General features: G+C 35.8%; 1 protein-coding gene across 12 annotated transcripts in view; it reads left to right on the plus strand.

Moving 5' to 3' along the window:
* The window catches only part of LOC144580101 (uncharacterized), an 852,895-nt gene that overhangs the window by 271,532 nt on the left and 555,613 nt on the right, over positions 1-25,750 (plus strand). For all 12 annotated transcript variants that reach the window (XR_013529026.1, XR_013529027.1, XR_013529025.1 and 9 more), the window contains one exon: positions 18,503-18,638. The gene's annotated coding sequence lies outside the window, so the exon portion shown is untranslated. The remainder of the gene's footprint in view (positions 1-18,502; positions 18,639-25,750) is intronic.

The raw sequence follows: 25,750 nt of genomic DNA on the forward strand, positions 1-25,750 counted from the left end.
TTATGTGAATTCAGCAAGCTTTGGGTGAGACCCAGTACTATGCTGGCTTCAGCTCTCTCCAAGTACGGTCACAGTGTTGGTGGCCACAGGGTTGCTTATGTTACTCCTCCCCCAGGTTTAGATGGCTCAGAACAGAGAGAGAGACATTGTATGTTTGCAAGACAGTAGGGAAAGAAAACAGGACTTAATGCCTAATAATCAAGAGAATTGTCCCACATTCTGTCCAAGACCATCAAGGTGGTACAATGGAATAGAGGTTTTCCCTAAAGCAGACACAGCTTAGCTCACAAAACCAAGTCCTTTCAAATATCTGAAAAGCGTACCCAAGAAGGATGGTCACAAATAAGTCCAGAGAGTAAAACTACAATTAATACTTAACTCTTCAATGCCCAGCCATTGAATTACTCCTACTAGCATCAACACCATTAGGAACATATGACCTCACTGAGTGAATGGAGTAAGGCATCAGGGGCCTATCCTGAAGAAACAGAGATATGTGACCTTTCAGACAGAGAATTCAAAATAACTGCATTGAGGAAAGACAAAGAAATTTAACATAACACAAAGAAGGAGTTCAGAATTGTGTTAGATAAATTTAACAAAGAGATAGAAATAACTGAAAAGCAGAAATTCTGGAACTGAAAAATGTAACTGGCATACTGAAGAATGTATCAGAGTCTTTTAACGGAAGAATGGATTAAGAAGAAAGATCTAGTGAGCTTGAAGACAGGCTATTTTAAAATATATTGTCATAACAGATAAAAAAGAAAACAGTAAAGCCCACCTAAAGGATCTAGGAAATAGCCCCAGAAGAGAAAATCTAGAAGTTATTGGCCTTAAAGAAGATGTAGAGAAAGAGATATTAGTAGAAAGTTTATTCAAAGGGAAAATAACAGAGAACTTCCCAAAGCTCTTGGAAGATACCAATATCCAAGTATGAGAAGGCTGTAGAACACCAAGCAGATTTAACCCATAGAAGATTACCACAAGGCATTTGATAATCAAAATCCCAAAGGGAAGGGTTAAAGAAAGGATCCCAAAAGCAGCAAGAGAAAAGAAACAACATGCAATGATGCTCCAAGACATTTGGCCGCAGACTTTTTTTTTGAGACAGAGTTTGCTCTTGTTGCCTAGGATAGAGCGTAGTGGTACAATCTTGGCTCATTGCAACTTCTACCTCCCAGGTTCAAGCAATTCTCCTGTTTCAACCTCCCAAGTAACTGAGATTACAGGCATCTGCCACCACACCTGGCTATTTTTTTTGTTTACTAGACATGGGGTTTCACCAAGTTAACCAGGCGATCTCAAACTCCTGACCTCAGGTGATCCATCCATCTTGGCCTCCCAAAGTCCTGGGTTTATAGGTATGAGCACTGTGCCCAGCCCTGGCAGCAGACTTTTAAGTGGGAATTATACAGGCCCGGAGAGAGTGGCATAACATATTTAAAGAGCTGGAAAACACATACACACACACACACACACACACACACACACACACACACACACTCAACTTATACCTTAGAATAGTACATCTGGTGAAAACAGAAAATATCCTTCAAATTAAGACTTTCCAGACAAACACAAGCTGAGGGATTTCATCAATGCCAGACCTGTCCTACAAAAAAATGCTATAGGAAGTACTTCAATCAGAAAGAAAAGGTAATGAGCAATAAATAATTACCTGATTGAGGATATTATAACACTATAACTGTGATATATGCAAACTACTCATCATAATACAAAAACGAAAAAATGAACTAATCAAAAATAATTACAACAACTTTTCAAGACATAGTAAGTATAATAAGACATAAACAACAAGATGTTAAAAAGCAGGGGAATAAAGGTGTAGAATTCACATTAGTTTTCTTTTTTTGGTATGTTTGTTTATGCAAATAGTTTTAAGCTGTTAATCAGTTTACAATAATGGGTTATAAGATAGTATTTGTTAGCCTAATACTAGAGTTTGAGGTTTGGTAAGCTCAACCCAAAAAGCATAAAATGGATACACAAGAAAATAAAAAGTAAGGGATTAAATAATAGCACCAAAGAAAATCTCCTTCACTGAAGGAAGTCAGAAAGGAAGCAAAGAAGGAAGAGAAGACCATATAACAACCAGAAAACAAATAACAAAATGGCAGGAGTAAGCCCTTGCTTATCAATAAGAATATTGTGTGTAAATGGACCAAACTCTCCAATGAAAAGGTGTAGACTGGCTGAATGGATGAAAGAATAAAGTCACTTTTCTGTTGCCTGCAAGCAACACATTTCACCTATACAGACACACATTGACTGAAAAATAAAGGGATATAAAAAGTTACTGCATGCCAATCGAAACCAAAATAAGAGTAGGAGCCACTATTCTTGTATCAGACAATGTAGATTTCAAGACAAAAACTAAGTAGAGACAATGAAGGTCACTATATACAGATAAAGGGATCAATTCAGCAAGAGGATATAACAATTTTAAATGTATAGGCACACAACACTGGAGCAAGGAGAGACCATATATTAGGCCAAAATAAGTCTTAAAACATTCGATAAATTGAAATAATATTAAACATCTTTGACCACAATGAAACAAAACCAGAAATTAGTAGCAAGAGGAATTTTGGAAAATATCAAAATACATAGAAATTAAATATGTTTATTAATGACCGGTGGGTCAATGAAGAAATTAAGAAGAAAATTTAAAAATGTCTCAAAACATTAATAATGGAAGTACAACATACCAAAACCTAAGGGATACAGCAAACGCCTTACTAAGAAGGAAGTTTATAGCTGTAAGTCCCCACATCAAGAAAGACGAAAAATGTCAAATGAACAATCTAACAATGCATCTTAAAAAACTAGAAAAGCCAGAGCAAATCAAACCAAAATTTGTTGAAGAAAATAAATAAAAAGATCAGAACAGAAATAAACAAAATTGAAATTAAAAAAATCAAAGATCAATGAAACAAAAAGTTGTGTTTTTAAAAAGTTAAAGAATGTTGACAAACCTTTAGCTCACTGAGAAAAAAAAGAGAATGCCCAAATAAATAAAATCACAAATAAAAAGGGAGACATTACAACTGATACTGCAAAAATTAAAAGGATCATTAGTGGCTACTATGAGCAACTTGTGCCAATAAATTGGAAAATTTAGAGGAAATGGACAAATTCCTAGATACATACAGTCTACTGAGATTGAAACAAGAAATTCAGAATCTGAAAAGACCAATAACAAATAATAAGATCAAAACCATAATAAGTCTCCAAGTAAACAAAAGCTGGGAACTGATGGCCTCACTTCTGAATTCTATCATACATTTAAAGAAGAACTAATACCAATTCATCTCAAACTATCCTACTGTTTTTCAACATTGTACAGTACTGGAATTCCTAGCTACAGCAATCAGATATAAAGAACATTCAAATTGGAAAGGAAGAAATCAAATTATCCCTGTATGCAGATAATGTGATCCTACATTGGCAAAACCTAAAGATGCCACAAGAAAACTATTAGAACTAATAAACAAATTCAGTAAAGTTGCAGCATATAAAAACAACTTACAAAAATCAGTAGTATTTCTCTATGCCAACAGTGAACCATGTAGAAAAGAAATAAAAGACATAATTTTGTTTATAAGAGCCACACATAAAATTAAATACTTTGGAAATAACTTAACCAAAGAAGTAAAACATCTCTATAAAAAAACCATAAAACATGGATGAAAGAAATTGAAGAGAACACCAAAAATAGAAAAATATTCCATGTTCATGAAGTGTAAGAGCTATTGTTAAAATAGTTCATAGTACACAAAGCAATCTATAGATTCAGTGTAATCATTATTAAAACATCGATGACATTCCTCACAGAAATAGAAAAAACAATTCTAAATTTTATGTGGAACCAGAAAAGACCTAGAATAGCCAAAGCTATTCTATGCAAAAAGAACAGAGCTAGAGGAATCACATTACCTGACTTCAGATTACATTATAGAAGTATAGTAATCAAAACAGCACAGTACTGGCATCACAACAGCACAGTACTTGCATCAAAACAGATACACAGACCAATGGAATAAAATAGGTAAGCCAGAAACATATTCATACATGTACAGTGAACTCATTTTTGACAAAAGTGCCAAGAACATACATGAGGAAAGGGAGTCTCTTCAATAAAAAGTGCTGAGGAAGTGGGATATCTACATGCAGAAGAATGGAACTAACTCCCTATCTCTCATTATATACAAAAACAAAATCAAAATGGATTGAAGACTTAAATCTAAGACTCTAAACTATGAAACCATTACAAGAAGATTTTCAGGGAAATTTCTAGGACATTGTTCTGGGCAAAAATTTCTTCAGAAATATCCCAGAAGCACAGGCAACCAAAACAAAATAAACAAATGTGATCAGGTTAAGTTAAAAAAGTTTTTGCATAGCAAAAGATATAATCAAAGAGAAGAGACATCCCACAGAATGGGTAAAAATTTGCAAACTACCTATCTGACAAAAAATTAATAACCAGATTATATCAAGAGCTCAACTCTACAGTTGAAAAAAATAATAATCTGATGAAAATATGGACAAAAGCTTTGAATAGATATTTCTCAAAAGAAGACATACAAATGGGAAACAGGTATATGAAAAGATGTTCAGCATCATTGATCATAAGAAAAATGGAAATCAAAATTACAATAAGATATAATCTCACCCCAGATAGAATGGCTTATATCTAAAATATAGGTGACAAATGCTTGTGAGAATATGTAGAAAGTGAGCATTTGTACACAGTTGGTGAGAATGTACATAAGTACAACCACTATGGAGAGCAGTCTGGAGATTCCTTAGAAAAATAAAAATTAGTCTACCTGTTATCCAGAATCCCACCGATAAGCATATACTCAAAAGAAATAAAAATCTATAGCATGATTCACAGGAATTAAATCATAAATACCAAAAATTAAAAAAAAATCTTATCCTAACATTGTAAAAATAATAAATATTTATTTAATCTAGTCATTTTTAATGCAAATTATTTTCCTGCTATTGCTGTGGTCTACATAGTGTTGGGCATACATCCTTTTTTTTATTTTACTTTATAATTGGGGACTTTTTACTTACTACAAAATCTTCATAAACAGTAGAATATTTGACCATTAAGTTAAGGACTTTTCATTTTGTTAGTGTGGCAATCATATAACAGAATTAGCAAGTAAACCTAGCTTTGAAATATTGGCTAGTAATTAAATTACTAAAAGACACATAATGTGTGCTGCTTGTTTTTAGTTGCATAGTCTTTTTTAAGAAGGGTTAGCATACGTCATGCATTGTGAAATGAATTGTAGGGAATATAAAAATATCTCAATTCAAAGTTCTCTACTTGTAAAATGATATGAAAATGGACATTAGTAACTGTATTTCAAAATAAAATTAAATGGCAAAAATGGAAAAAATAAACAGGACATCTTTGAAATGCAGGCTAGATTTGTGAGATCTGATATGTATAACTTAAAAAAATGAATGAGGTAGTTTTAATAATGTGTGCCTTCGAATTCATTTGGACAAGTAGTAATCAGAGGGAAAATGGGCTGTTGCAAGCTGGAAAGAGTAGGGAATAGAACGAGTTAAACATATTAAAGATAGGCATTGAATTTACATGAGAAAAAAACATAAGAAAACCTTATACAGTTCAATAATTTAGAAAATGATGTTTAAAAATACAGGTGGAGTCATGCACCGTCTTGAAATAAGCACAAGAGATTTTAATATAGAAAATGACAAATGGTTAGATTAAATGTGTCAGGTGAGTCATGGCTTTGTGCCAAATATTTTCTTAGGTTCAGAGTTTGATTGATGAATGAAAAAATCCATACTCTCACAGGGATGAAAATCTAAACCATGTGCTAAGGAAGTCAATTGTCAATTACAAAACAGCAGGATAAATTCTATACCAAAATTAGGTACTAGTTGCTAAGGAACCAAATAAAGTGCTTATCTCTCTATGCAGGAATTGAGTATATACAACTACATGCTATCAGGATTTTTATTAATTTTGCATGCTATAATCTCTCTTCACTGCTGTATTTTCTGACCATTAATATCTGAATATTATTTTACTCAGTGATATGACAATAAATATCTGTGGGTAGTATACAGTAAATGTTCTGTACATATAAAGTATATTAATGATTTTAAGGAGTTAGGGAAGTAAAAGAAAAAGAAAAATATATATGATGCATTATTTAGGATTTAAAACATAATTAAATACATAAAAACTATATTGAATCCTTTCTGCTATTTTGTAGCAATTTAATAATATTTTAAAATTTGTTTACCTGTTTATCCATCAAAATACACATAAAGTATAGGGATGTATGTATGTGTATGTGCACGGATGTGTGTACATAATGAAAGTTATACAAGTATGCTATTCACACACAGTCTATTTCATTCATTTATTCATCCATTCAGTGAATCCATGATTCATTGAAATAGAGTGTGTGTCTAAAAGTTTATTAGGAGATACATAATAACCTTTTGTTATTACGTCTCTACTAAAAATAAAAATAAAAATAAAATAAAATAATTAGCTGGTCATGGTGGCACGTGCCTGTAATCCCAGCTACTCAGGAGGCTGAGGCAGGAGAATTGCCTGAACCCAGGAGGCGGAGGTTGCGGTGAGCAGAGATTGCGCCATTGAACTCCAGCCTGGGTAAATAAATGAGTACATCTGTTAATTCCACATGTTATCATTGAAATATGCACTAAATGTTAAGGGAACAAATATGGGGAATGACCGTACTTTAACAAATCACGCAAGTTATCTGAAATTAATGCGACAAAAATATTTCATATATGATTAGATGTGTACATATTTGGAATAATAATTTAATTATCTACTATTATCAATGAAGTAGTTACTTATTTTATCCTACTAATTTCATTATGACTACAATCAGCTTAACCTTCACCAGTTAATTTTTTTAATTTTTAAAATTAAGAATAGTTTTATATTTACAAAAATAAATATGAAGACAGCACAGAGAGTGCTCATATACCCTGCCTCCAGGTTCCCCTGTTGTTATATCAATATGGTATATTGGATAGAACTAATAAACAAATGTTGACATAGTATTATCTAATTTTTGTCAAATTTCCTTAGTTTCTACCTGATGTCCCTTTTCTGTTTCATTGTCCCATTAAGAGTACCATATTACATTTTACTGTGTTGTCTGTACGTTTCTTGTGATTTTAATCGTGTCTCAGACATTCCTTGTATTTGATGACTGAAAGTTGGGAGTAGAAGTGGTCAGGTATTGCCCTCCATTAGGATTTTTCTGATGCTATTCTCATGATTGGGCAGGTGTCTTAGTCCATTTGAGCTGCTATGAAAAATACCTGAAGCTGGGTAATTTATAAAGAAAAGAAATTTGACTCTTGATTCTGCAGGCTGTACAAGAGGCACGGTACTATCACTTGCTTCTGATGAGGGCATCAAGCTGCTTCCACTCACAGCAGAAGGCAAAGGGGAACCAGCGTATGCAGATATCACATGTTGAGAGAGCAAGCAAGAGAGTGAGAGGGGAGATGCTATGCTCTTTTTAGCAACCAGCCTCTCTGAGAACCAATACAGTGAGAACTCGCTCACCTACCAGGGATGGCATTAATCTATTCATGAGGAATCCGCCCCCATGATCCAGACACCTCCTATCAGGCTCCACCTCCAATCTGGGGATCAAATCTCCATATAAGGTTTGGGGGGGACAGACAACCAAATGATAGCAGCTGGGTTATATATATTGAGCATGGAAATACAGAAATAGTTTCATTCTCATCACAGCATATTAAGAGTATATACTATCAATGGCCGAACGCAGTGGCTCACACCTGTAATCCCAGCACTTTGGGAGGCCGAGGCAGGTGGATCACGAGGTCAAGAGATCGAGACCATCCTGGTCAACATGGTGAAACCCCATCTCTACTAAAAATACAAAAAAAAAAAAATTAGTTGGGCAAGGTGGTGCGTGCCTGTAATCCCAGCTTCTCGGAGTCTGAGGCAGGGGAATTGCCTGGACCCAGGAGGCGGAAGTTGTGGTGAGCCAAGATTGCGCCATTGCACTCCAGCCTGGGTAACAGGAGCGAAACTCCGTCTCAAAAAAAAAAAAAAAGAGTATCAACATGACATCGCTGTTGATGTTGCCTTGGTTAGCTGACTCCCATGGTGTTTCGTTTTTCAGGTTTCTCCACTGTAAAGTTACTCTCCTCCCACTTCTCCCCTTTTTATTATTTTATTTTATTTGTACTTTAAGTTCTGGGGTCCATGTGCAGATCTTGCAGCATTGTTGCATAGGTACACACATGCTATGGTGGTTTGCTGTCTCCATCCCCCTCTCACCCATATCAGGCATTTCTCCCGTGTTATCCCTCCCTAACTTCTCCACCTGTCCCCTGTCCCACTCTTAGCTCCCCATCCCCCAACAGATCCCAGTGTGTGATGTTCTGTCACTGTTCACAGTCCACATTTTAAAAATGGGATGTTACGCTGTTGTTTCTTTAGGGGAGAGCATCTCTTTACATTATATAAAATGTTTCTGTGCAGAATATTTGTCTCTTCTTCCCCAGGTATATATTTATCGAATCCAGCATCTATGTTAGTGTGGACATGTGGTCTTTTATTTTGGGTTATAATTGGGTTAAAATATTACTTTATCTTATTTGACATTATTTCAACTACAACTATTGGTAACTCTTCTTTTTAAATTTTTATATGAATATATAACAGCTGTACATATTTTGGGAGCGTGTGTGGTATTTTAATACCAGCATACAACGTGTAGTGATCAAGTCATGGTAACTGGGATACCTATCACCTCAAATATTTATCATCGATTTCTGTTCATAACATTTCAAATCTTCCCTCTATTTTGAAATATAAAATAATTTTTATGGTCCCTGCCTTGCTTTACCTACCCCATCAGTGTGATACTTTGAATTCCTTCCATAATCTCCGACACTGCTAGATAGTGCAGGCTCATCTTGTGTAACTCATGCCCTAGCCCCAGTATCCAACATTCTCTATGAAGCTCTGACTCCTTTTATTGGATAATGGTATTAGATACCAAGATGTAGGTGCCAATAGTATTAGATATCAAGATATAGGTGGCCAAGTGTCATAATTCCTAGCTACAGGAATATTGTGTCTAGGATTGACATTGAAAAGAGAAGTTTAACTATATACACAAATCGTAATTGTTTCTCAGTTTAACTGTATATATTAAGCTAAACTTCTGTGCAGTTGTTTCATAAATTTGTAATGTAGTTATATTTTTGGCACATTTTTGAATTCCTTCTTGATATTTCCCAGCATAATATATGATTGTTTTTTACATTTGGACAGTATAAGGTTCATTCTTCATTTTGTAAAGTTCTACTAGTTTGACAAACACACAGTGTCGTGAATTCATCATTGCCATATTACATAGTGTGATTTTACCAGAGTCCTCCTGTTCTGTTATACCCACCTTCCTCTTACAACCACTGATTGTTTTATCATGGAAAGTCTTGCCTTTTCTAGAATGCACTTCCTCCTTCCCTTCTTCCTTCCCTCCCTTCCTGCCTTCCTCCCTTCCTCCTTCCCTCCCTAAAAAAAGAAAAAAAAAATTAAATTTTATATACAAGGGGTATATGTGCAGATTTGTTGCATGGAAATACTGTGTGATGCTGAGGTTTGGGGACAGAGCCCACTACCAGGTAGTGAGCATAGTACCTGATAGATAGCTTTTTAACCCAGCCCTCCTCCGCCACCCTCTAGAAGTCTACAGTGTCTACCTTCTCCATATATATGTCTATGTGTGCTCAATACTTGGCTCATACTCCTACTTCTGAGTAAGAACATGCAGTACTTTGGCTTCTGTTCTTGCATTAATTTGCTTAAGATTATTGCTTCTACCCATAAGGAATACAAGTAAAAGGCATTCTTATATTTTGTCCTAATCACCTTTATATGTATTTCATTTATATCAATATTTATATCTATATGATCTAGAAATGAAGTGATAACTAAACGTGTAATATTAGAATAGATCACCTACAACATGTCAACCGCTACGTTTTTTTGCATTTAGAAACATTACCTCATTTCTATTTTATCCTTATCCCTTTGTAATGAGTTCTGTTGTAATCTTTATTTAGCAGGATAACTCAATCAAGAAAGGCATTAGGTAGCTTTCTCAATTTTACACATACAACAAGTGTTGTTTTTCATTCTGGCCCCAAAATCTATTCTGTCACCTGTTTTGTTATTCTGTCCTTGAACGATTACTGTAAAACAATACAAACTATATTTTCAATGTCTTTCTTATACACCTACTTTTTAATATTCATTTGAGTATTATTCAAGGTATAATATATACTTTAGATAATCCTAATTTTATAAATGTCAATTCACATTTCAATATATTAAAATTTAAAAATTTTAGCTAAATTGAGTTTGGTTTATGTTTTATGTGAGTATTGTTTATTCTGTGGCTGAGGAATTCACAATATGAGACATATAAGTCCTAATAGTTCATTTTAGTTCTTCCTGTCTGCTCATTATGAGTTTTTTGCTTCATACTATTATACAACTATTCTATATTGTAAGTGTACTTTACTTAAATTAGCCGCTATAATTAGTATTTAAGTCCAATGAACTGTAATCTGCAGACTTTCACTAAAGGCAAACAGACTATTAGGGTTTACCACTATCAACTACTAAGTCCAGCTTAATATCTTTTTTTTACACTACTTTGGTAAATTTTACTTTTTCTCAAAATTTTTTCTTTCTCCTTCATTTATGTCGTTTTATATTACGGGCTTGGGCTTTTGACTTGCCTTTCTAGTAAATGTGATAATGACATGTATTTTACCTGATCAGACACTTTAAATGTGCTTTCACGATTTGACTTACTCTCTTACTTCTGCCGTCTTCCACGTGAACTGTGTGTGTCAAAGAGACATGGGCGTTCAGGCTGTGTTCTAGTGTAGATTACAAGTGAAACAGTGAACAGTTGATATACAGATGCATGAGAAAGAAATACGTGTGTTGTTGAAAGCTGTTATATTAGTCTGTTCTCAAATGCTACAAAGAGATATCTGAGACTGGGCAATTTATAAAGAAAAGAGGTGTAATTGGCTCTGGGTTCCATGGGGTATATGGCTGAGGAGGACTCAGGAAACTTGCAGTCATGGTGGAAGACGAAGGGGAAACAGCCACGTCTTACACGGCCAGAGCAGGAGAAATAGAGTAGGGAGGTGCTATGCACTTTATTTTTTTGAGACAGGGTCTCACTTTGTTGCCCAGGTTAGAATGCAGTGGCAGGATCTTGGCTCACTGCAACCTCCACCTCCTGGGTTCAAGCAATTCTCCTGTCTCAGCCTCCCAATTAGCTGGGATTACAGGCACTCACCACCATGCTTGGCTAATTTTTGTATTTTTAGTAGAGACAGGGTTTCCCATGTTGGTCAGGGTGGTTTCAAACTCCTAACCTTGTGATCTGCTTGCCTTGGCCTCCCAAAGTGCTGGGATTATAGGATAAGTCACTGTGCCGGGCACTTTTAAACAACCAGATCTCATGGTAATTCCCCGACTATTTGGAGAACAACAACACAGGGAAAATCCACCCCATGATCAAATTACCTCCCACTAGGCCCTACCTACACCACGGGATATTAAAATTTGACACGAAATTTGGGTGGGAGACAGATCCAAACCACATCGGGCACTGACATTTTGGAACTTTCATGCACCATCATTACAAAAATAACTGACTAATGCAAGTACCTCGGGTGTCATATGTTTTCCTGACCAATAGATGAAGTGAGGGCATTAACGTGAGCACTTCTGAACCATTTATATATATAAATACTCATCTTCTTTACAAACTGAGGAACATTCCTGAAATCTGTTAGAGGTAAAAAAGAAAATTAGCAATTCACTGGCCACATTCAGAGAACCGATGCAATTTGTTTGACCTTGCAATTTTAATTAACGGAGTATTTCCAGAGTCATTGATGTCCAACATATAAAACCAGGAAGACAGTAAGGTGGGTATCTCAATAACTTTCTCGTTTTGAAGAATGAATTCTGTCACTACATGGCAGCAATTAGCTTCCGGCTTAGATTGTCCTTCCCTTTTCGGTTTGCTAGCACTAAAGTCAGCGTTCATTGGTCTTTACTATGTTTCATGTGCTGTGGCTTTTCCTATTCTCATCTGATTTGGGTTAAATTATTAACTCGTGGATGCATGTCTTCATTATATTATTTGGGAAACATAAAATTATAAATCTGTTAGAGTGAACTCATCTAAAAAAATAGAGTGTTATATGTTTATCTTAAATTAGTTATCAGGTTTTCTGAGAGCAAAAAGACTCTTAATTTTGAAAATTCCTCCTGAAGCTACTTGAAATATTTATCTTATTTACAGTGCTCCTGTTGAATACCACCAGTGTTTCAGCTCCTCGACTAGTTTCCTAATAGCAGTCAGCATCACCTGAAATGATAAATTAAAAACAGAGCGTCAAGTGCTCTTTAACTTCAAGGCTCATTTAATATAACTGATCACTATGAAAGCAAACAATAAACAATTAAAAAGAGATCTCGTCCATATAATGTATATCAAGTTTTTTAATTGTCTTCATTAGGGATGCATGAAAAAGCCAAAATGTCTTCTGGTTGCAGAAAGTAATGATCCAGGATAAAAATACATCAACATGGGAGAAAAATAACTCCTAAAACTATTTCTGAGTTGTCACCTGAAATTAGAATTATCTCTCCATAAACTAAAATTGTCAAACCTTTGATTCAGTTATTAAATGTGCAGATGATTAAAATACAGGCAGGTTAAAGAAATCCAATTAACAGTGTAGGTTATTCTCAGAAGTGGGCTACTACTTTACACATATTTTGAACTACTTAAAATGCTTCACACCAAGGAAGCCTTGATAAATGGTTTTATGTAAAAGGAAATTGCAGAGAGTAGGCAAAAAAAGCATGCTCCAATGATGTTGTATATTTTGAAACAGATAATGCTTTTATTACTGTATTTCTCAGTCTTGGCACTATTGACCTTTTGGTCTAGATAAGTTTTGTTGTAGGGAGCTTCCACTTCCATTGTAGGATACTTACTTATTAGCACTTCTGGTCTCTGCATAGCAGATGTCACTACCAATATCCTGCTTTAGACAAACAAAAGTGTTTGCAGATATATGGTAAAAGCCTCCTGGAGAGTAACATACTCTGCAGTTGAGACAAACAATTTAATACTGTAACTCTTTGCATATTAGGACACATATCCTATGAGTATTCAACAGTAGCAGGAAAGATAAACATGTATTATAAATGTATTTAACTAAAGCAAACAAGGATTTAAAGGAATCATTTACTTACATTTTAAAATCTCATACAATGAAGGATGAGGTGCACATCCAAAAGTATTATGGTAACCTTAATTCATTTTCTCAACTTTATTTTATAATGATAGGTTAAAGTCTTGCTAAGCATCCAGAATAATGGACAGCAAGCTGCTTGCAAGTTAATTTTAATCTCATTTACTTATAATTAATTCACTTACATTATTTTCCATATTAACATTAGGATATGTCTAATGTTTAATGACATTATTGAGAGCAAGACTGTCTTCTGGCAAATGTACATATTTCAAAGATAAATGTCTATTTTGCAAATATTAGATAGCAAATTTGCTTCTATTCACGGCAAACAGAAAACAAAAACTCATAAATTATTTCTTAACTTTGAAAAAGCTGTCGCGGCATCTCCTCAGCCAACAGCAGCATTTACCAAAGCATTGCTGAGCATCTGTGGGACTTTTTCTGTGTACCACATTCTACAACCAAAAAACAATACTTCACTTTTATGTTTCTCCCTACCTTTTCTTTTCTTTTAATCCTCTTTCCTTGGAAAGTCTTAAGGAGTTGCATATGAGGCTGTGGGAAGGGAACCTGAAAACACAAAGATGAAATGAAATCAATTACTACCACGCTCATGGCAGCTGAGAAGCTTACCTTCCGGGCCAGAATTCTGGGCTACTGTGAACTGAGATAGAAGGCTAAGTCAGGCCCTGCTCCATGACCTCGGGAATGCCATGATCCAGTTATTAGAGCCAAGATGCAGAGGCTGAGAATGGGAAAAGGCAGCAGACATTTCTGTGGAAAACCCAGGGCCTGTGGCCTCAGACCCCTCATGGTGCCAGCACATAGTAGGCCATTTAGTATGCATTGCCCAGATGAAACAAGTGGCTTGACCTGAGGAGAATGTCAAGGGAGGGGTTGATATGGGTGCCCACAAACTCAAGAGGCACGGTGTATTAGTTCATTCTTGCTTGCTATAAGGAACTACCTGAGATTGGGTAATTTATAAAGAAAGGGGGTTTAATTGGCTCAGGGTTCTGCAGGCTGCATAGGAAGTATGGGTGGGGAGGCCTCAGGAAACTTACAATCATTTCAGAAAGCAAGGAGGAAGGAGGCACATTTTACATGGCTGGAGCAGGAGGAAGAGGCAGCAAAGGGGGAAATGTACCACATTTTTAAAAAAAATATTATTATATTTTAAGTTCTGAGGCATGTGCAGAATCTCCCTACTTTTTCTCTGGACTGTCAGAAACTTGAAGCCAAGGATCAGTTCTCTACCCTACTTTTTATTCTCAGTGTGCACCGCATTTTGGTGTGAGGTAGATGTCAGTAATATATGATGAATTATTTTAAACTTAAGAGTAAATTGTGATTCATCTTTCTCAAGCAGACCATGGATGGCAGGAAGGGTTTCGGAAACAAACTGGAGAACGAGCTTCACCTAATTTTATGATTTCTTCTAGTTCCTATCCTTATTTATCACTGTTTTTCTCACTTTACTACCTTTCTTAAACTCATGTTATCTGAAGAAGATAATTCAGTTTGAGTAATTCTGCAAAGAGAAAGCTTATCGTATTGTCAGCGTGATTATGTAGCAGCAGAGATCAAGGCTTTTCCTAATAAAATTCTAAAATCTTTATGTCATTTCAGACAGCCAACTTCGGCTAACACTTTCTCTGTCTTGCTATACATTATTAAATGTGAAATAAGTGGCCAGCTTATTCCAGTGACCTATATTTTTTTCCTGTGAACTTACTAGAGCTTGTCTCTCTACAGACATATAACCTGAATCTCCCTCTGTAGACATGTAACCTGAGTCTCAAGAGAGCACAAGTGCTGGCCTCACAACTGGATTTCCTACCTGACGTGACAGCTACTGATCACCCAACTACACACCGCAGTGGTCCACACTGCACTTCAGATCAGCCAATTTTGTGTTTTCATGTCTATAGTTCATAATGCTATGTGGATACCTCTATTTATTAGAATTATTCAAGTCACAATGACAAGCATTTTGGAAAATGTTTTGTACATTTCTAGCTCCATTAAACATATGCCTTTCTATAGCCTGGAAATATACATTCCTAAAGATATAAATGAGAATGTCCAAAACACAAAAAGACTTGCACAAGAATGTTCACATCGGCCTTCTACATATTAGTCAGATGGCAATCAACAGGAGTTTGAAAGCAAGCCAATTGTGATATAATTAATAGAATACTACTTATTCTATTAATTATTGACAGGAAAACAGATTGCCGATATATTTAACAACATCATGAATCTCAGAGACATTATCAAAACAGGTAACAGAAAATAATTTATATTCTAAAATTCCCTTAACATGCTGTTCATGAATAGTCAGTCTTTGGTAATAAAAGTTACAATGCAGTTTACTTGCACACACGCATGTGTGTGTTTGTGAGGGGGGATGTTTGCCTCGATCTAATGATGTGAAACCATATTGATTTAAGTGCTTTTACATATGCAAAAATTTACTAAGCTGTATGTGAAAGACGTATGCATTTTCTTGCATGTACTTTTTTCAAAAATGATGTAACAGTAAAAAAACAATTCGAACTGGCATTTGAAATTTATTGGCTCATATAATTGGAAACAAAAAAATATATTCTGGCTTGTGGCACTACTTGTATCAGGGGCTGTGCATAACACCAGTGCTCTTTTCTCTATAGCTCTGAGCTCTGATTGCTCTGGTCAGTGTCATTGTCATAAGCCTTCCCTTGTCGGATAACAGGATAATTATCATAGCATTGGACTTACATCATAAAAACTTATTTATCCTAATTGAAGGACAGGCAGATGCAGTCCTTTCCACTTAATTAGTGAGGCACCACACTGGGCTCCATCAGAACACCTGCAATTACTTTCCCACTGGGAAGTGTTGTCTGGAGGAAGAAAAGAAGAAGAAGAAGAAGAAGAGGAGGAGGAGGAGCAAGAAGAGGCAGAAGAAAGAAAGTGGAGGAGGAGGAGGAAGTAAAGGAAGAAGAAGAGGAACGAGAAGAAGAAGAGACATAAGTATGCGTCATGGAACACATATTTATGTTAATATCACTTGTGATAAAAATGAGCACTGTGAGATGTAAACTAACATTTTCATTAAATATGAAGAGTGACCAAAAAACAATCATTTATGATGGAAATTAGGAAGTTTAGACAGTGGTATTGTCTACTGGCTAAATATAATATATTTATTTTATATACATGTGTAATACAGGAATTTTGCCATCAAAGTGTCAGTGAACTCTGAAAGGAGAGTAACATTATGTGTGGAAACTATGAAAGTATGTAGGTTTTATTTTTAAAAGTTAAGAGCAGTAGCAGTATTAGAGAGCTTAGTCTCAATTTATATCAGGCAGTAGACAGTTCGTGATTAGACTAGGGAAGGAGGTGTGTTTGTTTACTATTGATTTTGGGTTGTGGAATTTCAGAACAGTGAAGAAGGAGAGGGATAGTTATAGGTTAAGTCATGAAATAGACCATCATTCTTAGCAAACTGTCACAAGAACAGAAAACCAAACACCACATGTTCTCACTCATGTTGAACAATTAGAACATGTGGACCCAGAGAGGGGAGCATCACACAATGTGGTCAGTTGGGAGGGGTTAGGGGAGGGACAGCAGGGGGTGGGAGGGTGGGGAGGGATAACATGGGGAGAAATACCAGATATAGGTGATGGGGGGATGAAGGCAGCAAATTACGTTGCCATGTATGTACCTATGCAGCATGTACCCCAGAACCTAAAGTACAATTTAAAAAAAAGAAATATAAAACACAGCAATTTGAGAATAAATAATCAAACCAAATAGATAATAGGAGAGTCTATATAATGTGTGGTAAGAAAAATGACAGAGATTGGAAGGTAATGAAATTTGTCGGTCTGAAAATGTCAAGATGATAGAGAGTATGGTTTCGTTGAAATTACAGGATAAACTTCTACAAGCTGTGTAGAAATCAAGGAAGCCATCCCTGCCAGTTCTCTGAACATTAATGTTTATCTTACCATTTTTTGATGTAAACCAATTCAGTGAAAAGTTAAACAAAAATTTTTTTAAAAATCTTAAAGTCGTGGTTAATATTGTATGATTTTAATCAAAGTTTTCCAGAGAAACAGAATCAATAAGGTGTGTGTGTGTGTGCAGGCTTTGTTTGATAAGTTCTAATTTTGTGTGTGTGTGTTTACCAAAAGATAGAAAGAAATTTTTAAGAAATTGACTTAGACAACTATAGGGGCTGACAAGTCCAAAATCTACAGAGCAGACTGTCAGAATGGGGACCAAAGGAAGAGTTGATGTTTCAGTCTCAAGTCTGAAAGCTGTCTAGGGGCAAAATTTCTCATTTTCCCCTGGATCTTGGTCTTTTCTCTTAAGCTCTTCAACTGATTGGATGAGGCCCAAGCTATATTATGGAAGCTAATCTGTTTTGAAGTCTACAGATTCAAAAGTTAGTCACATCTAAAAAATACCTTCCTAGCAACATCAAGACTATTATTTGACCAAAACATGTGCACCATGCCCTAGCCAATTGTGGCACATCCCATTTCCCACATAATAGGCACTCATTAACATACTTGAATACATGAGTGCGTGATAATTTGATAATAAAATAGAAAATGATTACACTAAAATGGGAAATGAAAACGTGATACAAATAACAAACAAAATATAGTAATAATGTAAAGTGTTTCTATTTTGAAAATTTTAATGATAAAATTAAATGGAATTTCCTTCTCCTTTATAAAACCTTTGAGTTTTCCAAACTCTGTTATGAACATTTCATTGCTTTTAAATAAAAATGAACATTAAATTGAAAATAAGCTCAAAATAAAGAAAACAGGAAAAGAAAATGAAACCATGATTCAGATTTTAAGAACTTAAGAGTATAGCTGTCCAGTTCACCTTCTTCTTCATGCTTCTCTTGCTCATTTTCATGGGCTGAATTTTGATGAGTTCAAGTTCCTATGTTGAAGTCCTAACTCCCAATAATTTAGAATGTGACTTTATTTAAAGATAGCATTTTAAAGAGGCGATTAAGTTAAAATGAGTTCCTTAGGGTGGTCCTAGTCTAACTTGACTTGTGTTCTTATAGGAGAATGAATTAAGACACAGAAAAGAACAGAGGGAAGATCATGTGAAAACCTGGAGAGAGAATGTCCATCTACACATCAAGGAGAGAGGACTCAGAAGAAACCAAGCCTGTCAGCTTCTTGAACCTGGCCTTCTAGGTATGAGAAAATAAATTACTTGTTTAAGACTCACTTAGTGGGACTGTGTGATGGTAGTTCTCTCAAACAAATACAGTCATACTTGGCTACCGCAGGAGACCCAGATGTACTGTTCTTTGCTGTACAGATAGTATAGGCACTCAGGCAGTCATCTTGACTTCTTTTTAAAAAAAACTTTAAGTTCTGGGGTACATATGCAGAAGGTGTGGTTTGTTACCTAGGTATATATGTACCATGGTGGTCTGCTACATCCAACCCCCCGTCATCTACATTAGGTTTTCCTCCTAATGTCAGCCCTCCCCAATTCCCCCACCCCCTGCTATCCCTCCCCTTATGCAGAAGAATTGTTGACTTAAGAAAGGGCTTTCTGTATGACCAAGAGATGAATTATTTTGAAGTATCCTGCAGAAAATCAGCAGAGGTCTCACACACTTCACACAGGACATCCCCCCTGACAGTTACACCTCTGATATTCACAACGTGATCCTCTTTGAAAATGTACTACTGTTACTATAGGATTTCTCATTTCTGTACTGAATTTTGTATGTTGATTGATTAACTGGCCAGGTGCTCTGCAGTATTTTGTTCCATAGTAAAACAGAGCCACAATATTACTCATTTAGTTCATTATTCAATTTAGCTGCCTACAAATTGAACCTACTATTTTTCATATATTACTTCTTTTAATAGCAATTTATAAGGTATTATGTACTAACATTAGCAAACCTTCTAAAAAATATTGCTCTTGATATTGAATTAATTTGGGGGAATCATAAAATATTAAGTGAGAACCTGCATAAATTGCCTTGTTACCCTAACGAGATTATGAGAAAATATGGATCAAGATTCTAATAAAATATTTTTCTGTATATTACCATGTATAATTCAAAGCAGGCATTCCCCCAACACTTTTTTACTTGCATTATTTTGTGTAGCAAAAATATGATGCTAGGTCAAAAATAAAACAAAGTTTGAGGGTACTAGTACGGCTTTGAAAAGATAGTTCTAAAACTAGCTGTTGTTGTTTCTGTGTGATTTACATGCCTATCACTGAAGTTGTCCTGCGGAACTAACGAACACATATCCTGAAATGAGTTCTTGATGTTTACACAAAGTCATCACCCTACTGAACAAGTATCTTCTCTTTTTTGCCTTAATGGATTTTGGGAAGATGAAATAAAAATACAGCATTTTAATTTGGAAAATTTTTAAATCAAAAGTGTTGTAATCTGGCAAGGATTGTTCCAAACCAGACCTGTTGCAGCTCCAGATCTAGGTTTTCCTGGGCACCATGCTGTGAAGTCTGTTTCCTAATCACATATCTACATATATATCATCAATGATAGTTAAGAATGCAATCAATTTAAAGAAAAATTCATAATTTTTTTTACTATAGAGATATGGGTCTCGGATTATGTAGAAATAACACTTCTAATACATGCTTTTATTCATTGGATCCATCACATTTATTTCCAACTTTTATTTTAGATACAAGGGGTGTATGTGCAAGTATGTTACATGAGGATTTAGTGTGAGGCTGAGGTTTGGGGTGCAGATCCCATTACCCAGGTAGTGAGCATAGGTAGTTTTCAACTTGTTCAGTCCCCATTCCTCTACCCTGGACGAGTCCAAAATCCTAGTGTTCCCATGTGTATCCCATGTGCGTTCAGTGCTTAGCTCCTGCTTGTAAGAAATGCAGTATTTGGTTTTCTATTCTTGAATTAATTTTCTCGTGACTATGGCCTCTAGCTCCATTCATGTTGCCGCAAAGGACATAATCTCATTCTTTTTCATGGCCGTATCGTATTTCATGGTGCATATGCATCATATTTGCTTTATCCAATCCACCATTGAAGGGCACCTGGGTTGAGTCTAGATCTTTGTTATTGAAAAACAGCACTGGGATAGCCGGCCAGCCATATGCAGAAGACTAAGGCTGGATCTCTACCTTTCACTATATATAGAAATTAACTCAAAAATGGATAAAAGATTTAAATGTAAGACCTTAAACTATAGAATTCCTGGAAGAAATCTAGAAACTATTCTTCTCGACATTGGCCTTGGGAAAGAATTTTAGGCTAAGTTACAAGAATCAATTGCAACAAAATCAAAAATAGACAAGAGAGACCTAATTTAGCTAAAGGGTGTCTGCACAGCAAAGGAAATGTTCCACAGAACCGAGACAGTTTTCAGAATGAAACAGGATATTTGCAAACCATGCATCTGACAAAGATCTAATATCCATATTCTATAGGAAATTTAAAAACATCAACAAGAGGAAACAAATAACCCCATTAAAACATGGGCAAAGTATAGGAGCAGGCACTTCTGAAAAGAAAACATAGAAAAGGCCAACAAATATATTTTTTAAATGCTCAGCATCCCGAATCATTAGAGAAATGCAAATCAAAACCACAATGAGATACCATGTCACAGCGCTCAGAATGGCTGTTACTAAAAAGTCAAAAAACAACAAAAAGATACAGAATGTTTCACCATTGTTAGCGTGAATGTCAATTCCCTCTGCCACTATTGAAAGCAGAGTGGAGATTTCTCAAAGAAATTAAAACAGAAATACTATTTGACCCACAAATCCCACTATTCCCCCATTTTCAAAAATATATATATCATTCTACCAAAAAGATACATGCACTTGACATAAATGTTTTAGCAGGATAATATATTTATTCTTCCCCTTTCTTTCGTTCTCCATTTTAATTAATCTCTGAGGCCTGTCATTTCTACCTTATATCTCTCTAAAACATTCACTATCACCCATTTATTGCAAGTCACTATTAATAGAATCTGTCACCTAATCTAAAGCTCAACACCTCTGACAGGTGTGCAGGTATCTACCACATTTATTCAAACCTGTTTTGAATCTATTGATCACCTCCTAGCCTGAACGTTCATAAATACTTACATTTACTGCTTGCAGTAAAGACTTTTTCCTTTAATATGATTTCAAAGCTTGATCATAAGACTACCTCCTGTTTTCTGTATTGCCTCACACCATGTTTCACAGATCTGTTCCATCTAATAACAATGGATTTTCTGTCCTTAACGTAATCATGCCCCCTCCTATCAGAGGACATCAGTATATGCTATTTTCTCTCCCTGAATGGCTCTTTATTTATAAATATTTCTAATTCTCTAACACTGTTATCTCACTAGATATTACATAAATAAATAGGCTCATTCCTTAGGCTTCTCTCTACACAAGCCAAGAGATTAACATATTTGTGTTCTTTGGTGACTGCAAACTGTAAGTCAAAAGTCTCAATTAAGTAAGTGGCAAACTGACTTATTAGAAGCAAGTATTTCTGTTTAAGAAGTTCTCCTAAAATATATATTTTTAAATATCCATGCAGTAAATTCAAGAAAGAGGCATTCAGATGGTTTTACCTCACTACCTGGAACTAGAGGCTCAAGCTAATTATTGTCTTCACAACTGAAGAAAATTCCTAGTAATTCCTATTTATAAAACCCCAATGGAAGTTTCTAAGTTTTGAGGTGCTCTAATTAGGAATTATTATTCTCCTTTTAGTAAAGTTGCTTAGAATAATCCATGAATGCAGTGATGTGCAGGTCATAAATTCTTATTAGAACTTTACTAAAAGAAACAACAATCTACCCAACAGAATTTCAAATTATTTGGTATATACATATGGGTCAGTCTTTTTCTCACTTTCTCTCTTTCTCTGTGTGTGTGTGTGTGTATATATACACACACACACATATATACACATATACAATAAAATTTATATATTTCAGTATATATATTTTATAAATGTCTATATATGTAATTTGTATAGGTGTAGATGTTATAACTTACCGCTCTCATTCTCTTAATTTTGGGGTACAGTCTTAAAATAGAAGGACTATCTTTTGTGTAACGTTTTTATTCCTTTTGAAGTTGTGCTTCCCCACAAGAAGCACGGAGGAACTATCTTAGAATACCTGTGTATGTCAGTAGTACAAACATGAATTCTGAAAGCCACAGCATTTCATTATTATAATTTTTTTTTAGAAATCAAAGTTCTAATGAATTTCTTGCCTCCAAGACAAGCATTTTGAGGTCTGTATGCTTGCAGTAACCAGTAGACACCACCAAGTCCAAACTTATATGTTACTTTCATATATTTTGGAATATGTAAAAAGTGAAGTGACAAAAATGTGTACATAGTTTTAATGATTGAATGTTATGAAAACATTAAAGAAAACATTGATAATCGGAAATGACATACAATAAATTTCAAAATTTAAAGATACCTTTCAAACTATAGTTTTTGACAAATAAAAACTATTTATAATATTTTTATAAATTTAACTTTCCTCTATATCTTTATGCATTGTTGGTATAAATATATATTGTTGCTATAAAATATCAGATATTAAGAAATTAAACAATAGAAGCCTATATGTCATGGTTCTGAATGCTAGGACATCCGATATCAACGCACCTGTATCTGGGAAGGGCCTTTTGGCTGCACCATACCAAGGTACAAGGTAAAAGGGCAAGACAGTATGTATGAGGAAGATTAAAGAAAGAAGCCCTGTCTTAACTTTTCATCAGAAGGCACCCCACGATAACTTATTTACTCCCTCTCTAGTGACATAAAGCCATTCATGAAAGCAGAACCCTTAGGACCTAATAACAGCTTAAAGGTCCCACTTCTCAACACTGTTGCACTGGGAATTATGTTTCCAACACATGACATTTCAAAGACACATTTAAACCATAGCATTTTTCCTTGACACCCAAATTTATGTTCTTATGCAAAATTGATTCATCCCATCCCATTTGTCTCAAAGTCAACTTATTTCAGCAGATGCTGAATCTACTCACAAGTCCACTTCCGGAGTCTCATCTGAGTCAGATATGGGAGAGATTCTAGACAGCATTCAGTCTGAGGCAAATTCCTCCTTATCTGTGAAATTAACAAGTTATGTGCTTTCCAAATATTACTACAGGCATAAAGTAGAAATTCCTATCTTAGTCTGCAGTTTTTGTTGCTATAACAGAATTCCACAGACTCAGTTATTTATAAAAACTATGCCTGATTGCAGTGGCTCACACCTTTAATTCCATTATTTTGGGAAGGCAACAGAGGGGAACTGCCTAAGACCAGGAGCTCAAGATCAACTTGAGCAAAAAAGTGAGACCCCAACTCTACAAAAACACACAAAAGCCTGCTGGATGTGGTGCAATGCCCCTGTAGTCCTAGCTGCCTGGAGGGCTGAGGTGGAAGGATTGCTTGAGCCCAGGGGTTTGAGGCTGCCATGATCGAGGCTGTGACCTATGATACTTCCACTGCACTCCAGCCTGGGCAACACAATGAAACGCTGTTCTAAAATAAATAAATGAGTGAATAGAATTTAAAATTACAAGTTTCTTTGGCTCATGCTTCTGGTGTCTGGGAAGTTTAAGATATTGGGGGCACATCTGGTGAGGTCTTCTTGATGCATCATCACATGGCAGATGAGAGAGGGTGACAGCGTGAGAGAGAGAAAGGAAACTGGAACAAACTCAACCTTTTGTCAGGAACTCACTCTGCAATAATTAACGATTTCCTCAATAATGCCAATTATCCATTCATGAGGGCAGTGCTATCATTAAATAATCACGTCTTAAAGTTCCATATGTCAACATCATTAAAATGGCAATTAAATGTTAATATAACTTTTGGAGAAGACAGTCAAATCATAGCAATTCTCATTCCAAGAAAAAGCAACGGGCAAGAAGAAAGGGTTAACTGGCCCTGAGTAATTCCAAAGTCTACAGCAAATACTACATTAAATGTTAAGATGACAGAATAATCTCCTTTGTCTTCATGTTTTGCATTCTGGATACACCGGAGTAGGTGTTGGGCCCCCAGGACCTCAGGCAGTCCCACGCCTATGGCTTTACTGGGCTCAGACCACACAGAATCTATCAGGAGTTGAAATCTCCTGCCTGCAGCTTTCCCAGACTGGAGTTGCATGCTAGTGACTCTATAATACAATTCTGAAGTCCTGGGGGTTGTCCCACTCCCATGGATCCATTAGGAATTACCCTAATTAACTCTCCCAGGCCTTGCTCCTACATCTCTGATGAGCTTTGTCCTAGCTGGGGGGTCTCTGGTGGCTCTGCCCCTGCAAGGGGTCTCTGCCTGTGTTTATCCTGTACATTCTTTGAAATCTACATGGAGACTGCCATGGCCCCAGAGCTCATGCACTCTGCCTGTCTGCAGAGTCAGTGCAGTATGAACATTACCAAGGTGCCCTTCAGAGTTACAGAATAAGCTGAATTTTGGCACTTGAGCCACAGCTGGAGCCGCTGAGGAGCACTGTGCCCCTGAAATAGGAAGCAGAGTCCTGAGGCAGCTCTGAGCAGCAAATACTCAGGTGTGGAGGGCCCTTTTCTGCAAACTTTGCCTTCAGAGTCTCAGCTTGCCTTGAAGATCTCTGAAACGCCTTAGGGGTCATTTTCCCATTGTTTTGAAGAATGGACACTGGCTTCCTTCTATTTATATCAATTGTTTTAGCAAGTAAATCCTTTGCCACACTCGGTATTCTCTCTGTAACTAACAGTGCTTTTAAAATCTTTAAGTGGCTGTGCTCAGAGTTTCCCAAATATTTTCATTGTATTTTCCTGTAATTATAACTTCTCTCTTTATAATATTGTTTATTTTCATTTTAGCCAAAAGAAGTCACGCAGAACCTTCAATGCTTTCTTGCTTAAATATTTCTTCTGCCAGCTATCCTGGTTCACCACTCTTAAATCCTGCCTCCGCAAAGCCCTAAGGCATGGACAAAATGCAGTGATGTCATTGTGGTTTTATAAGAAGCATAGCCTTTGCTCCAGTTTCCATTAAATATTTACTTTTTCCATCTGAGACTTCATCAGTGTGTCCTTTACTGTCTAAAGTTCTATGAACATTCTGAAAATGACTGCGGAAGTAACCTCTAAGAAGTCCCAGACTCCTCCTACAGTTTTTTTTTTTTTTCATCTGACCCTTCATCAAAGTTACCCTTAATGCTTCATTTGTGGCATTATAGAATTGTTCTAGCCTGGTCCTACAAAGTTTTCCATCCACTAGCTATTATTTATTTCTACAGCCATGCCCACA

This window comes from Callithrix jacchus, chromosome 18 (genome assembly GCF_049354715.1).
Source record: "Callithrix jacchus isolate 240 chromosome 18, calJac240_pri, whole genome shotgun sequence".
NCBI classification, from domain to species: domain Eukaryota; kingdom Metazoa; phylum Chordata; class Mammalia; order Primates; family Cebidae; genus Callithrix; species Callithrix jacchus.